Here is a 14768-nt window from a genome sequence, read left to right as displayed (position 1 = left end):
ACCAGAAGGACAAGATCCAGCATCATCCACCAGAATGCAGACATCAGTCCCCTCCATCAGGAAGTGTACACAAGCCACTGAATCAACCTTACCCACTGGGTGCAGACACCAAAACCAACGGGAACTGTGAACCTGCAGCCTGCGAAAAGGAGACCCCAAACACAGTAAGTTAAGCAAAATGATACCCTGCAAGGATCTCTTTCAGATTCGACAGAGAAATTAAAAGCCTTAGCGACAAGCAAAATCTAAGAGGATTCAGCACCACCAAACCAGCTTTAACACAAAAGAAGGAAAAGACCTACAGAAACAAACCCAAAACAATTAAGAAAATGGTAATAGGAACATACATATCTATAATTACCTTAAATGAAAATGGATTAAATGCTCCAACCAAAAGACATAGACTGGCTGAATGGATACAAAAACAAGACCCGTATATATGCTGTCAACAAGAGACCCACTTCAGACCTAGGGACATATACAGACTGAAAGTGAGGGGATGGAAAAAGATATTTTATGGAAATGGAAATCAAAAGAAAACTGGAGAAGCAATTCTCATAACAGGCAAAATAGACTTTATATAAAGACTATTACAAGAGACAAAGAAGGACATAACACAATGATCAAGGGATCAATCCAAGTAGAAGATATAACACTTGTAAATATTTATGCACCCAATGTAGTAGCACCTCAATACATAAGACAAATGCTAACAACCATAAAAGGGGAAATCAACAGGAACACAACCATAGTAGGAGACTTTAACACCACACATTCACCAATGGACAGATGATCCAAAATGAAAATAAATAAGGAAACAAAAGCTTTAAATGACACATTAAACAAGATGGTCTTAATTGATATTTATGGGACACAACAGAATACACTTTCTTCTCAAGTGCTCATGGAACATTCTCCAGGATATATCATACTTGGGACACAAATCAAGCCTTGGTAAATTTAAGAATATTGAAATCATATCAGGTATCTTTTCCAACCACAACTTTGTGAAACGAGATATCAAACACAGGAAAAAATCTTTAAAAAATAAAAACACATGGCAGCTAACCAATACACTATTAAATAACCACAAGATCACTGAGGAAATCAAAGCATACCTAGATTTTATTTTTGTGTATGGTGTTAACACCTAAATGTAAGGCCAGACACTATCAAACTCTTAGAGGAAATCATAGGCAGAAAACTCTATTTCGTAAATCACAGCAAGATCCTTTTTGACCCACCTCCTAGAGAAATGGAAATAAAACCAAAAAGAAACAAATGGGACCTAATGAAACCTGCAAGCTTTTGCACAGCAAAGGAAACCATAAACAAGATGAAAAGACAGCCCTCAGAATGGGAGATAATATTTGCAAATGAAGCAACTGACAAAGGATTAATCTCCAAAATTTACAAGCAGCTCAGTATCAGAAAAACAAACAACCCAATCCAAAAATGGGCAGAAGACCTTAATAGACATTTCTCCAAAGAGGATATACAGATTGCAAACAAACACATGAAAGAATGCTCAACATCATTAATCATTAGAGAAATGCAAATCAAAACTACAATGAGATATCATCTCACACCAGTCAGAATGGCCATCATCAAAAAATCTACAAACAAATGCTGGCAAGGGTGTGGAGAAAAGGGGACCCTCTTGCACTGTTGGTGGGAATGTAAATTGATACAGCCACTATGGAGAACAGTATGGAGGTTCCTTAAAAAACTAAAAATAGAACTACCATACGTCCCAGCAATCCCATTCCTGGGCATATACCCTGAGAAAACCATAATTCAGAAAGAGTCATGTACCACAATGTTCACTGCAGCACTATTTACAATAGCCAGGACATGGAAGCAACCTAAGTGTCTTTCGACAGATGAATGGATAAAGAAGATGTGGCACATATATACAATGGAATATTACTCAGCCATAAAAAGAAATGAAATTGAGTTATTTGTAGTGAGGCGGATGGACCCAGAGTCTTTCATACAGAGTGAAGTAAGTCAGAAAGAGAAAAACAAATACCATATGTTAACACATATATAGGCAATGTAAAAAAAAATGGTTCTGAAGAACCTAGGGGCAGGACAGGAATAAAGACACAGACATAGAGAATGGACTTGAGGACACAGGGAGGGGGAAGGTTAAGATAGGACAAAGTGAGAGAGTGGCATTGACATATATACACTACCAAATATAAATAGCTCGTTAGTAGGAAGCAACCGCATAGCACAGGGAGATCAGTTTGGTGCTTTTTGGCCACCTAGAGGAGTGGGATAGGGAGGGTGGCGGGGAGAAGCAATAGGGAGGGGACATGGGGATATATTTATACGTATAGCTGATTCACTTTGTTATACAGCAGACAGTAACACAACAATGTAAATCAATTATACTCCAATAAAGTTGTTAAAAAATTAAGTCATTGGTCAAATCAAAGTTTTGAATTACATGGAGTGGTTATTTTTATTTTTGTGTTTTATGGTGGATTATGTCAATTCTGAAATAAGCTTTTTCTTATATTTCTCTCTTATTGGTCATTTTAGGCAATAATACCTTGTGTTTACATTAGTGGGATTCTAGGATAATTTATTTTTAAGACCACTGAGAAACAGGTCAATATTGCCATATGTTTTGTTAGTTTTCTATATTGGTAGAAAGATACTTTACTGAATTAATCCAATATAATTAGTTTTTGTCTAAAAGAGGGAACAATCTTTTTTACTTAAGCTGCAATTTACCCGAGAATATTTCTGGGTTCATACTTTATTAACTTTGAAGTTTTCTTAAAGTAAATGAGGATTTCCAATAATCATTACAGACCTTAATAATGAAGAACATAAAACTTCCCACAAAATCAATATTTGAATGCTGCTTTAAGCTGTTTTTACACATCATTAATTTTGATATGTCTCAAATTAATATCATTAATAAATGGACTCATTACATTGTAATAATAATACATATTGTTTAAAATATTTTGAAAAGTTTTAATTTTTTCCCACCACTATATTATATGTGACATATGAGATCTTTGAGGAAAATGAAGTTTTGAGCTCAAAATTAGTTAAAAGTTATAAATGCATTTAAGTTTCCTTGTTATTAGTAGTTATTATTAACTGATGATGACTTTATCATCTTAAAGTATGAGGTATTGGGATGACATAGTTTCTAATACTGTGTTCGTTTTCTTTTCCTCATAAGGAACAGGTAACATTGAGTGATAATAGAAGTTAGCAAGGCAAGTAATTAAATGTGTCTTAACTCCTTACTTTCCAAGGTGAATCCTTCCTTCATTTACATGTGGTGTTCTCTCTCTGGCATCTGACCAGCTCTCTCGGAAGAACTAGGGCTATGAATTGTCCTTAATCATCTGGGAGAAGCAGCTCAATCCAGCTTACACATGTTTTTATTGATGGCCCTTTGGTAATGAGCACGTCACTAGACATGGCAAGAATAAATAAGAAAGGAAGTGTTCTATCTCTGCCCTTGCATTTCCATAAAACAAAATGTGGGTATCACTTGGAATAAGGCCCATTCTACATGACAGACGATGAGAGATCATACTCATGCAAGCCTAGTAGTCTAGTAAGTCTCTCTTCAGAATTCTTTCCAGTGATCTTGTCAACTCAATTAAAATGTGATAATCTGGCACCCACATAACTAGATAACTTACCAAATGATAGTCAAGCATTGTCTCACTACTTCAACCTGACCATAGGGGTGTCTGTCCATATCTACATCTACATCTTTGTATGTATCTGTATCATCTATCTATCTATCTGTAGAAAGATAGATAGATACATAGATACGTAGATAGGTAGGTAGATAGATATGCACTGTATATACAGAAACATTAAAATGTTTAATCAGTCTAAAAACACACACACCATCTTTTACTAGCTCTGTTCTAAAGAGGACTTTCTTTTTCACAATTTCTTTGTGAGTCTTGGGTTGCCTACCTCTATAAGTCTAATTAATATGTTTATACACAGGATAGTCATACATCCTAGCTTCTGCCTACTGTCCTGACATCTTTCCTGGTTTAGAATTTGCTCCAATTCATTTAAAAAATTGTTTTAATAACATGCCATTTTAAATTTCATTAAAGTAAGGTAGGATAGGTATAGTAGATTTCTAATTTGTAGTTCCAGTTTCCACTGTGAAGGAAGATCTTACTCTTAATTCTTGATTAAATCTGAAAAATCAATAGCGATGGTCTTTCCTCCCCATTCCCCAGATTCTACAGCAGCTATTTGGTCTGCAGCTCCTCCAGCTGGTCACCCCATGTGCTTGATCCATGTGGAAGCCTGTGAAATGCATCCAGAGGGCATAGGTAGTCAAGGAATTGTGGGTTAACTTACCTTAAAATAGGTAGGCAGGTAGAAGCTTATCTAATGCATTTAAAATAATCTGACATTCTGAATACAACAGCATTGTCATTTATTATCTGGTATAAACCTACAGTGATTTATTTAATACGTTCTTTGGGAAGCAATGAGCTAAAAATGAAAGCATATGCTTAGTGAAAAATTAAGCACTGTGTATCTGCTAGAAAACACACAGATGAATATGCACCCTGCAAAATACGTTTGTTGACAATTATCATCCACTAAGGTATACAATGACGCCATGGAACCCAAAGGACATAAATCTGCTGAAGATGTGTCAGGATTGACTTCAAAGGTCATCGATTCTTTTTTTTTTTTTTTTGTGATACGGGGGCCTCACTGTCGTGGCCTCTCCCATTGCGGAGCACAGGCTCAGCGGCCACAGCTCACGGGCCCAGCCGCTCCGCGGCATGTGGGATCTTCCCGGACCGGGGCACAAACCTGTGTCCCCTGTATCGGCAGGCGGACCCTCGACCACTGCGCCACCAGGGAACATAAATTATGTTCAGGACATTTGAGGTCATGGATTCTTCTAAGAACTCTGTAGTCAAAGAAGACCGTTCAACACATGCAGCTGCAGATGCATAGGTAACATTGAGTAACATCTCTCTGTTAAGCTTAACTCTGCCTATATTTTTGAGAGTTCTTTTAACCAACTAAGGGACCTCCTAATACGGTCCTGCATGACTACTAATACGGCTTGTGAACTTCTCCCGGGTTCTTTCAGGGTGAGTGGTAACCACATCTGTTGAAGATCCTTGAAGTATATTCTGAGCTGTGTTCCTCCTTTTCCATTTCATCTCATTCCCTGCTCGATGACAGCCACCCTTCTGCCTGCAGAAGTTTATTCCCACTCCAGTTCTGTTATTATAAATCTGTCTGCTTACCTTCTACACATTTATTTCCATGAGATTTCATGAAGGTTGGGACAATAATCTGTTTAGTCAATTGTCATGAATTGGAAGCCTATCTATCTATATATCTATACATATTTATTTTAGATTTAAACTTGTTGGGTACAACATACATGCAGTGAAGTGCAAAAAAAACTTAACTGTGGAGCTAAGTGTATTGGTCCTACATATAAACCCAAGCAGCCACCCCCAGATCATGATACAGATCATTTCCAGAGCCGCAGGAGACCCCTTCCTGCCTCTTCATGTAGGTTATACCACAGAGGCAGCCACTCCTCTGACTTAGCACAGGGGTGAGGATGAGGAAGTAGTTTTCCATTAACTCCCATCTGTCATTTGCTAGGGCTGCTTCTTGGGGCTCTCACTCTTTAGAAATCTTGGCAGGCCAAGGATTTCCTTCAGCCAGAGAAATCCCTCAGGCAGGGGTGCAGGTGCTCGTGGGAAGATTGGAGCCCACAGCTTGCATGGGAGCAATGAGGTCTGAAGGCAAACGGGCAGAGCACCCACAGAGGCGGCGGGGTCCACCCACTGCAACACCAAGACCCATGCTTGCCCCACACTGTATCCATTCGGGCTTGTTACTGATTCTTTAAGGAGGTAAAAGCCACAGGTATTTTAAAAAGACAGTAGAAAGCCTAGTGTGGCAAAATACAAATGATAATTCCCACCTCCAATTGAACCAAATCCGTAATTTACATCTGTATTCATTATGACCATCTACAGCATCCCCTCTGCTCTTGGGCAGTAGCTGTGCTGGTTTGGGCCACTTGCCTAGTGGGATCAATCAGAACTTCATTCCATAAGGCGGGTCCCTGGTTATGAGCCAGGTCAGACTGTGGCTGTTGATTGCCTGTTGGCAGTGATCTCAGGGAGTTCACCCCAGGGGATCCCGCAAGCGCCATACACCCCTTCCTGTCCCTGTTTGAGGCAGAAGGCAGCTCCTCGCAATTACCAGGGTCAGGTACCCTTATAGCTATAGTAACTCCTTTCTGCCAACCAGGGTGTTTGGGGGTTTTGAAGACTCTCTGGTCTCTGAAGTGTAATTAGCAAAAAGTAAAAATAAGTGACCAAAGACTTAAAATTCCTTCCTTGTCACCCTGAGGATTAAATGTAGATGTTTTTAATATACTTGGTATGTTTGCAATATTTGAAGAGAATTTTTGAACCTGTGGATTATATTTTTTCAATCTTATTGTACAAATGCCTTTTCTATGAATAATAGGTTGTCTTATACAGAGAATACTTTGCAATTTGGTACTGACATGAAGGGCAGGGGATCAGGAAAATACATGCATCTAAGCCCACAGTAAACCAAATGTGGACTCATGGCTAATGTGTCCAGTGTCAGACACTTTGTACTGCTACCGAAATTGCCAAATGATTTTAGTAAATGGGATTTGAACGCACACACACAGACACACACACACACACACACACACACACACACGCCCCTCAGATGACTCATCGGCAGCCACAACTTCAGGTTTAGTGGATCACCTAGTGTGTCTTCTGTTCCAAGAGTCCTTTCCCACCTCAGGAAGCAGAAGACCTCATCCATCAGCTTATGGTTGGAGGACAAGAAGCACAGATTCCCCAGTGTCACTGGGATCATGATGAGAGAGGCCATTCCTACTTCTACTGTAACCATCTACTCTAGCTCTCAGAGACACAGCACAATATAAAGGCCATTGGTTCATAATGCATCGTGCATCTTGAAGAACTGTACCTGGGCTTTGGTCATGCTTTGCCTGTTTTTATATCATATGAAATGGAATGACATGCTTTGCACTCTTTTGCCTCTAACTTCTGTCACTCAACATTAAATCTGTAAGCTTCACTTGGTTGTTATGTGTTCCAAGAGTTCATTTTTTTCATTGCTATGTTGTGTTTGGTTGCATGACTGTATCACAAATTATTTACCATTACTGTTCCCGCTGACATTTGCAATTTTTGGATATTCAACTCTCATTAATATATCTGCCATGGAAGGTATCATAGGTGCCTTTTGGTGACATGAGCATTCATCTCTCCAGGGCATAAGTGCAAGAAGGAAACATCAAGTGATAGGTGCTGTCAGATGCTTTTCCAGATGGTTTCCCAGGAGCAGTGAAACAGGATCTTCACCAACACTCAGTGTTGCCAGTCCTTTTAATTCTGGTGGACTATGGTGTTATCTCTTTGGAGTTTTAACTTTTATTATAGTGGTGATAAATTATGCTCAGGACATTTGAGGATTTTTTTTCCTTAACTATCAGGTATTATTTTCTCAAAAGAGTCTATATAAGATTTTTTTCTTATTTAGTGAATTTGTGTGAATTTTCTTTTTTTATGTTACTGATTTGTAAAATTTCCTTATATGTTCTGGGTATGAGTCATTTGTTGCACAATGTTTTGCAAATATTTTATCCCCGTTTGTGGATCATTATCTCTCTCTCTTAATGGTGTCTTTTGATGGGCCTGAGGTTTATAATTAAGAAAGTTGAAATTTTTTCTTGTATATGGAGTAACTTTTGTTTGCTGTTTAAAAAATCTATCTAATCCAAGGTCACTAATGTATTATCCCATTCTAGATGCTTAATTGTACAGTGTGAGGAAGAGGTGAAATTACATTTTTAAATATGGATTTTCAATTGGCCTGATTCCATTTATTGAAAATATCATCTTTTTCTCACCACATTGCACTGGAACCTTTGGTATACATTAGTAGGCTATAAACTTATAAGCCCTGTGGATTCTGTATTCAATTCCATTAGTTACTTTAGCTATCTTGGAGAAAATAATATAGTGTCTTTTTTATTGTAGCTATAGAGTACATATTGATAGTCAATAGTTAAGTCCTCCAGTTTTGTTTCTTTCTCTTGAATATTGCTTCAATGAATTTCAGTTTCTATCACCACAAAGCAGCTGGCAACAAATTTGCTCTGTAGACAGCTATAAAAGTGAACAAAACATGAAAAATATCTGTTTTCAGACGTTAGTCAGTATACATCACTTAGTATGTATCGCTTAATTAATATACACATATAAATCCTTGCTTTGTCAGAAAGAAGCAATGCCACCCCAATTTAAACAAGCACACCCAGTACCCAAATCTTGGTTTCTAATACCATTCCCCAATTTAAAAAAAAAAGTAATCTGGGCTTCTTTGAGGAATGGCTGATTCTAGGATCCTGGCAAGAAATGTACGATGTATCTGGAGCATGTTGTGGCAGAAAGTAAGGAAGTGCTGAACACACACAAACACACACACAAACACACGCACACACACATACAATCCATGGAGTATGTCAAAAGATTAAGGAGCCAACCCAAAGTGTTCACAATGGTCAAAGCTGGGACAATTTAGGCAACAAAATAATTAAAGCAATATTGATTTATAACCCAAAGTATGAAATAATGCCCATGTATCTAAACTGATATAAATGGTTGAATAAATAAATGGAGGATAAGAGATTCAATTTCTGATACAAAAAAAAAAATCCAAATAATGTATGTAGATATTCTTTTCTCAGTGAGAGAGCGAGAACCCTCCCTCCTTCACTGTGAGCTTTGCAGAGTGACTTCCTTCCAAAGAATAGATTGAAGTGGGGGGTGGGGCAGAGTCTTCACTTTGGAGACACTTGACACAAGCTGGCTCCACCAGGTGGTCCAGGTCGGCGTCAGCAGCGTCAGATCTTGTTGATGGTGTGCAGCCTTGATCCTCGATGATGGAAATGGCATTTGACCTCTGTGGTCTTTCTTCCCCCAAAACAAAACAAAATAAACAAACAAACAAAAACCAATTTAGTCATGAAAAAATCAAATTCCAACAAAAGGACTTTCTACAAAATGCCTGACCAGCACCTCTCAAAATTGGCAAGGTCCTCAAAATCAAGGAAAGTCAGAGAAATGATCACAGCAAAAGGAGACTCAGGAGACAGGACAACTACTGTAATGTGGCGTCCTGGATGGGATCCTGGGACAGGAAGAGGACATTAGAGAAAAACTAGGGGCATCTGAATAACCAAATGTATCGATACCGGTTCCATACTTGTGGCAAAGGTATTCTACTAACGCACAATGCCAACGTGGGGGAGACTGAGGCTGGGATGTATGGGAGCTCTCTGAGTATTTTCTCAATGTTTGTTTCAATCTAAAACTGTTCTGAAAATAAAGTCTATTTAAAAATAAATAAAAATGAAAAAAGACTACTCCCTGAAATAACTTTAGACTTCTGAACTAGCCTTTTTATCTTTCATCCTCTGACACCAGTGCCCAGGAAGCTTTCTTTTAATTAGTGAGTGATTAGCATGTAACTCATTTATTGAAAGTTACATTTAAAAATTTACCAAAATATATTTCATAAAATTTTAATTTGCATTAAATAATTAAATTCTGTGGTTTTGAAAAGATATGTTTATCATAATCCAACTAGTCATTACCTCTGTTTTCAATAACGTTAAAAAGGAATCATTTCAAAGCTGGGTTAAATATTTATAGTCTAACACTAAACATGTGTTTTTATTATGCCTCTTATTCTAAGAAATGACTAAATGGGTCAAGTTAGAAATCTATAAAATGGAGTTGTTAACATTGCATTTTTCCTATTTTTTTCTGAGGAAATTTTTTTCCTACAAGAAGTGACTTGCTTTTACTTTCATATAATGAAATGCTTCACTTTTCCTCAAGAAGCACGTTGTCAGAACTCCTCAGTAGTAAAACTGGGTTTATGTTTTTGCCTTTGGCAGGTCATGAAGGGTGTCAGCTTGAGTGACTTAGAAAGTCATGCTCCTAAGAATTCAAAGAAAGTGCCTAGAGGTGCCGAGAGAAGAACAATATGGCGAGGGAGAGAAGGACACTCTGGGAAGAATAAATTAGCTCTAGATGCTTTATCTGCAAATAGCTACAGGCCTACATTGTGTAGCTTCACCAGACAGGAGCTTCTGGATAATGGTGAGTGTGGGCTGATGCCACATTTACATTCTCTTCTGTGGAAGGGCAAGGCTTCTCTTTACATTATCAACGGGGGAGAAGAGATAAATCTGAAATCAAATTGGGAGAAGTAATAATAGACTGCAGTATAGTGGAACCATAACTTTTATATACACTAGGAAATCAGAGAATTTGTGTGACTCATTTACTGTGTTGGTCTGGAGTGAGCCCACAGTATCTCAGAGGTGTGCCTGTGTGTGAAGTTGGGATGACAGTAGCATAGATTTATGGGGTTTGTAATCATTAATTTATATAAAGAATTTGTAAGAGTAGAGAATATAAATTTTTATTGAAGTATAATTGACTTACAATATTATATTAGTTTCAGACATACAACATTGTGATTTGATATTTTTATACATTACAAAAGAATCACGTGGTAAGTCTAGTTACCACCTGTCAAATATATACCAGATTATTTGTCATCATTGTTATTTAACTAAAATATCCTGATGCTTTGAGAGCTCTGATTTTAATAAACAATTTTTATCACTGATGCAAGATAAAACTTTAATTCAGATAAACAATTTTTTAGATCAGGTGTTATACCTAAAACAAATGTTTTTATAAACATTTTTTTAAACCACTGCTCTACAGTCTTCTGTGAATTTGGTTTATGGTTTTTCTTCATTGCCAAACACCCAGAATGCCTTGAATGTATTTAGAATTTCTTCTGAATGTTTACAAGGACCAGGCATTTTGTTCTCCATTTTTCTCAGTCTCTCCAGAACACAGATTTAGGCTACCATACTGTGGTGTAACCCAGAACTCTCTGACTTTTATTAGCAGTAAAATAGTTATAGTTCAGCAATTCTAAAATAAATAGCTTGCTACTTTGGTCAAAAATTAATCTCATTTTGTCCCACCTATTTATGGCAGTAATGGATTTCAGGGAATCAAACAGAACAAAGTTCTCTTTTGTTATAAATAGGCTGTGGGGGGAGTCTGGTATGGAAGCCAATTTTTCATAACTATGAGGTGCCAGACAAGGCTCAAAGAATTTTCATATTTTACCCCATTTTATTTAGAAATAAACTCCTTGCAAGTGAGAACTACAAAATATCATGAAACAACATATATATAGTCAATAAATGTAAAATTAAAAGTGTTGTAAGCTGTCAATAAAGTCACGTCTCAGGCAAATAATTTGTAAGAGCTTTGTAATACTTTTTTATACCAAAAATAGACCTGTATTAAATACCTAAATTATTAGAGACCGTATTTCAAATATGTTGGTAAATTATAGAAAGATATGTAGGAAAGATATGTAGGAATATTTGTCTTTCTGATATGTTTCCTATGCATGTCCCTATCTTTTGAATTAGGTATAATTAGATATCTTTAGTACTTAAACTCTTTAAAAAAAAAACAGTCTGGGGACTTCTCTGGCGGTCCAGTGGTTTGGGACTCGGCACTTTCACTGCTGTGGGCCTGGGTTCGATCCCGGGTCAGCGAACTAAGATCCTGCAAGACACGGGTCATGGCCAAAAAAAAAGTCTGAATTCAGATTGCTGTCCGGAAAATAGTCCTTCCTCAGGCTTTGGCTACTTGACATAATGTACTTGTGTACAAAATTCACTATTCATGCAGTATTGGCCTGAGGCATTTACAAAGGGGGAAGGAGTAATAAAGCTGGTGTCGGACTCCACTGGGTCCACAGTGGGTACTATTGTTCAGAATGCTCTGAATACTCAGAGGTGACTTGGAAAGGCAGTATTGTAAGAGGAATGACATCAGACCTTCTTCCTAAAGAAATAAGAAGGTAAAATCAACCACCATCCGTGACATTGTCTTGTCTTCCCAGCCTGGAGGCCCATCTACCAAACACCTGGTCCAAAGGGACCTTCAGCCTCCTCCAGAGAAAGGGCCCTCTTGTCAGTGGCATCAGTGCTTCTTAGAGCATCCCACGGAAATGCCCCAGGGACATAAAACCTACCTTACAATTTGCTTACTTTTGTACATTATCTTCCTGAAGGGGGAATGGGAGGGTTAACACTGTAAAGGATTTGACACCTACAAAAGAGAACCAGAATTGTCAAGTAAGTGCAAATAATTTATGGTTACAAGCCATTAAGTAGTTTGTAGCAATATCTGAATCATCCAGCAGATGTAACGTCAGGGGAAAGGGAAGGTGTGGAGTTTCTGTTTAAAGTGTCCTATAGTCATTGCAAGTTGGACAAAAGCAAAAGCTGTTAAAAAGTAAACATGGTACCTTCAAAGAGGGCCAAAGATTTCCTTCAAATTATAGATGTTGTTGTTGAAAATGCCCTGTTTGAAGCAGTAAAGGACAGTGGTTACGGTCCTGGGAGTTAGGGTCTGACTTTAGTTGAAATGTCCATTCTTACACAACACTCTTTGTGAACCTGGGCAGTGAGGCTGAACTCTGATGCTTCCAATTCTCCATCTGTTAAGTGGGAATATTTATCTCTTAGAGTCCTTAAGAGGAATAACAGAGATAGTAAATATAAAACACTTGGAATACTCCCTGGCCCAAGACAAGCAGTAAATAAGCATTAGCTGTTATTGAGTTATATCAAGAGTTAAGAGTTATATCAAGAACTCTTGTTTGAAATGTGATGAAATTTGAAAAACAATAAAAGATACAGGATTCGGTTGCTAAGGCAATGACATGAGAAGATTTCAAAACCATCTTTTTCTAGTAAATAAAGTTGTTCATGCAGAAGAACTGGAATGTTAAAAAGTTTCAGCATTTGAGGTAAATTAAGGACAAATATATTGATATTAAAATCTCAAGAAAAAGCCTGACAAAACAAATTATTGCGTTTTTTCCATTACATTCACTGAGTTTGAACTTCTGCTGTCATGATTAAAAATAAACTCATTTCCTTGCACAATACTTTTCTTTAACACAAAGACTTGAGAAAAATAAATGATTCAGGTTCCAGTAAGCTCATAAGCAAATTTTACAAAGTAATTTCTAAATGAAAGCAAATTTCTTGTAAAAGAAATGCACAGGGCTTTTGATGGCGCAGTGGTTGAGAATCCGCCTGCCGATGCAGGGGACACGGGCTCGTGCCCCTGTCCGGGAAGATCCCACATGCCACGGAGCGGCTGGGCCGGTGAGCCATGGCCGCTGAGCCTGCGCATCCGGAGCCTGTGCTCCGCAACGAAAAAAAAAAAAAAAGAAATGCATAATTGCTTTTAGAAGAGGAAATGTACTGTTACTATTCAAGAGGGCACTACATGAGGGAGTATCAGTGTTTTCCAGATGCTTTAAAATGTTTTATTGGATTTTGAGTTAATGTTATACAGTAACAGTGATCCTTACAAGAGAGGAAGTCTTTTTACCGGATTAAAGTTGAGTTGATTTTGAAACTCTGGCTGAATGTCCTGTCAGCATGGTGCAGGTGGAACTCAGAGATCCTTTCCATTACTCACTGACCTGCGGGCTTCACGTAGCAGATCCACACGAGGTACCGATTTCAACTTCCCTCTGGTTTGACACAGCCTCTGAGGAGCCCTGAGAGAGGACAGCTCTGCCACATGCGACTAGTCATTTAAACCCCAGGTGTCCCTCTGTCATGATTTCCCCCACAAGCTCTATCATACCACAGCTTAAATGTCTGAGTTGTGCCACTTCTGATCTCTGATCTTAAATTTGTCTTGACATCCTGATTTAGAGTCCCCTGGTTCCTGACCAGCTTCCTTTGCTGTATTTGTTATTTCCAAATCCCCATCTTGTGAATGAGGTTTAAATTCCTAGAGTCACATGCATAACATGTATGATCTTTGTAGTAATAGAACTAGAAGTGAACCTATCAGTCACTTCCTCACTACTTTGGATCTAGACATTGTCTTCTGTATTTTGCTCTAGATGCATTTGTGTTCTTTCTGTGCACACATGTGTTAGGTCTGAAGCTAAAGGTCTGAATTTCATCCTGCTTGTAACCTAACAAAATAGCCAGCCCCAATTTCCTACCAACAAAAGACAAGAGACCCCAGGGTCAGAGAAACAGACTGTGTATTACTCAGGACACGAAGGAAGCTTGACCTAGGCCAGGAACGCATGAGCCATGAGATTTGTCTTCTAACACGATGGATCCTGATCATTGCGTCTGTGACAGCTCCCCCTTGTCATCAACTGAAAATTAGCCACATGCCCAAACCATCCATCAGAGGGATCATTCGGTCTGGTGATCAATGTCTCATAACTAGGATGCCACAGCACGTCAGGGGTGTGACACCCGATTTCCATCAATAAGAAAGCCTCTTTTTGCTGCAACTAATGACACGTGCTAATATTAATAACAAGTTAGAAGGTTAATAGATTTTCCAATGCCTCACATGAAAATTAAGTGTTCACTGGAACACGCAGGAACTTTGCTTTATTTTTACATGAGAATCCAAAGCGTGGCACTGTGAAAAAGGGAAACGGGGTGGTGCAGAGAGTAAGGATTTTCTTTAGACAAACATGTTATAACAGTAATTGTATTGTAGTTATTGTAGACCTATACTGAGTTGATTTCA

Source organism: Neophocaena asiaeorientalis, unplaced genomic scaffold (genome assembly GCF_003031525.2).
Source record: "Neophocaena asiaeorientalis asiaeorientalis breed wild unplaced genomic scaffold, Neophocaena_asiaeorientalis_V1.1 scaffold155, whole genome shotgun sequence".
Lineage (NCBI taxonomy): Eukaryota > Metazoa > Chordata > Mammalia > Artiodactyla > Phocoenidae > Neophocaena > Neophocaena asiaeorientalis.
Note: the sequence above shows the minus strand (reverse complement) of the source record.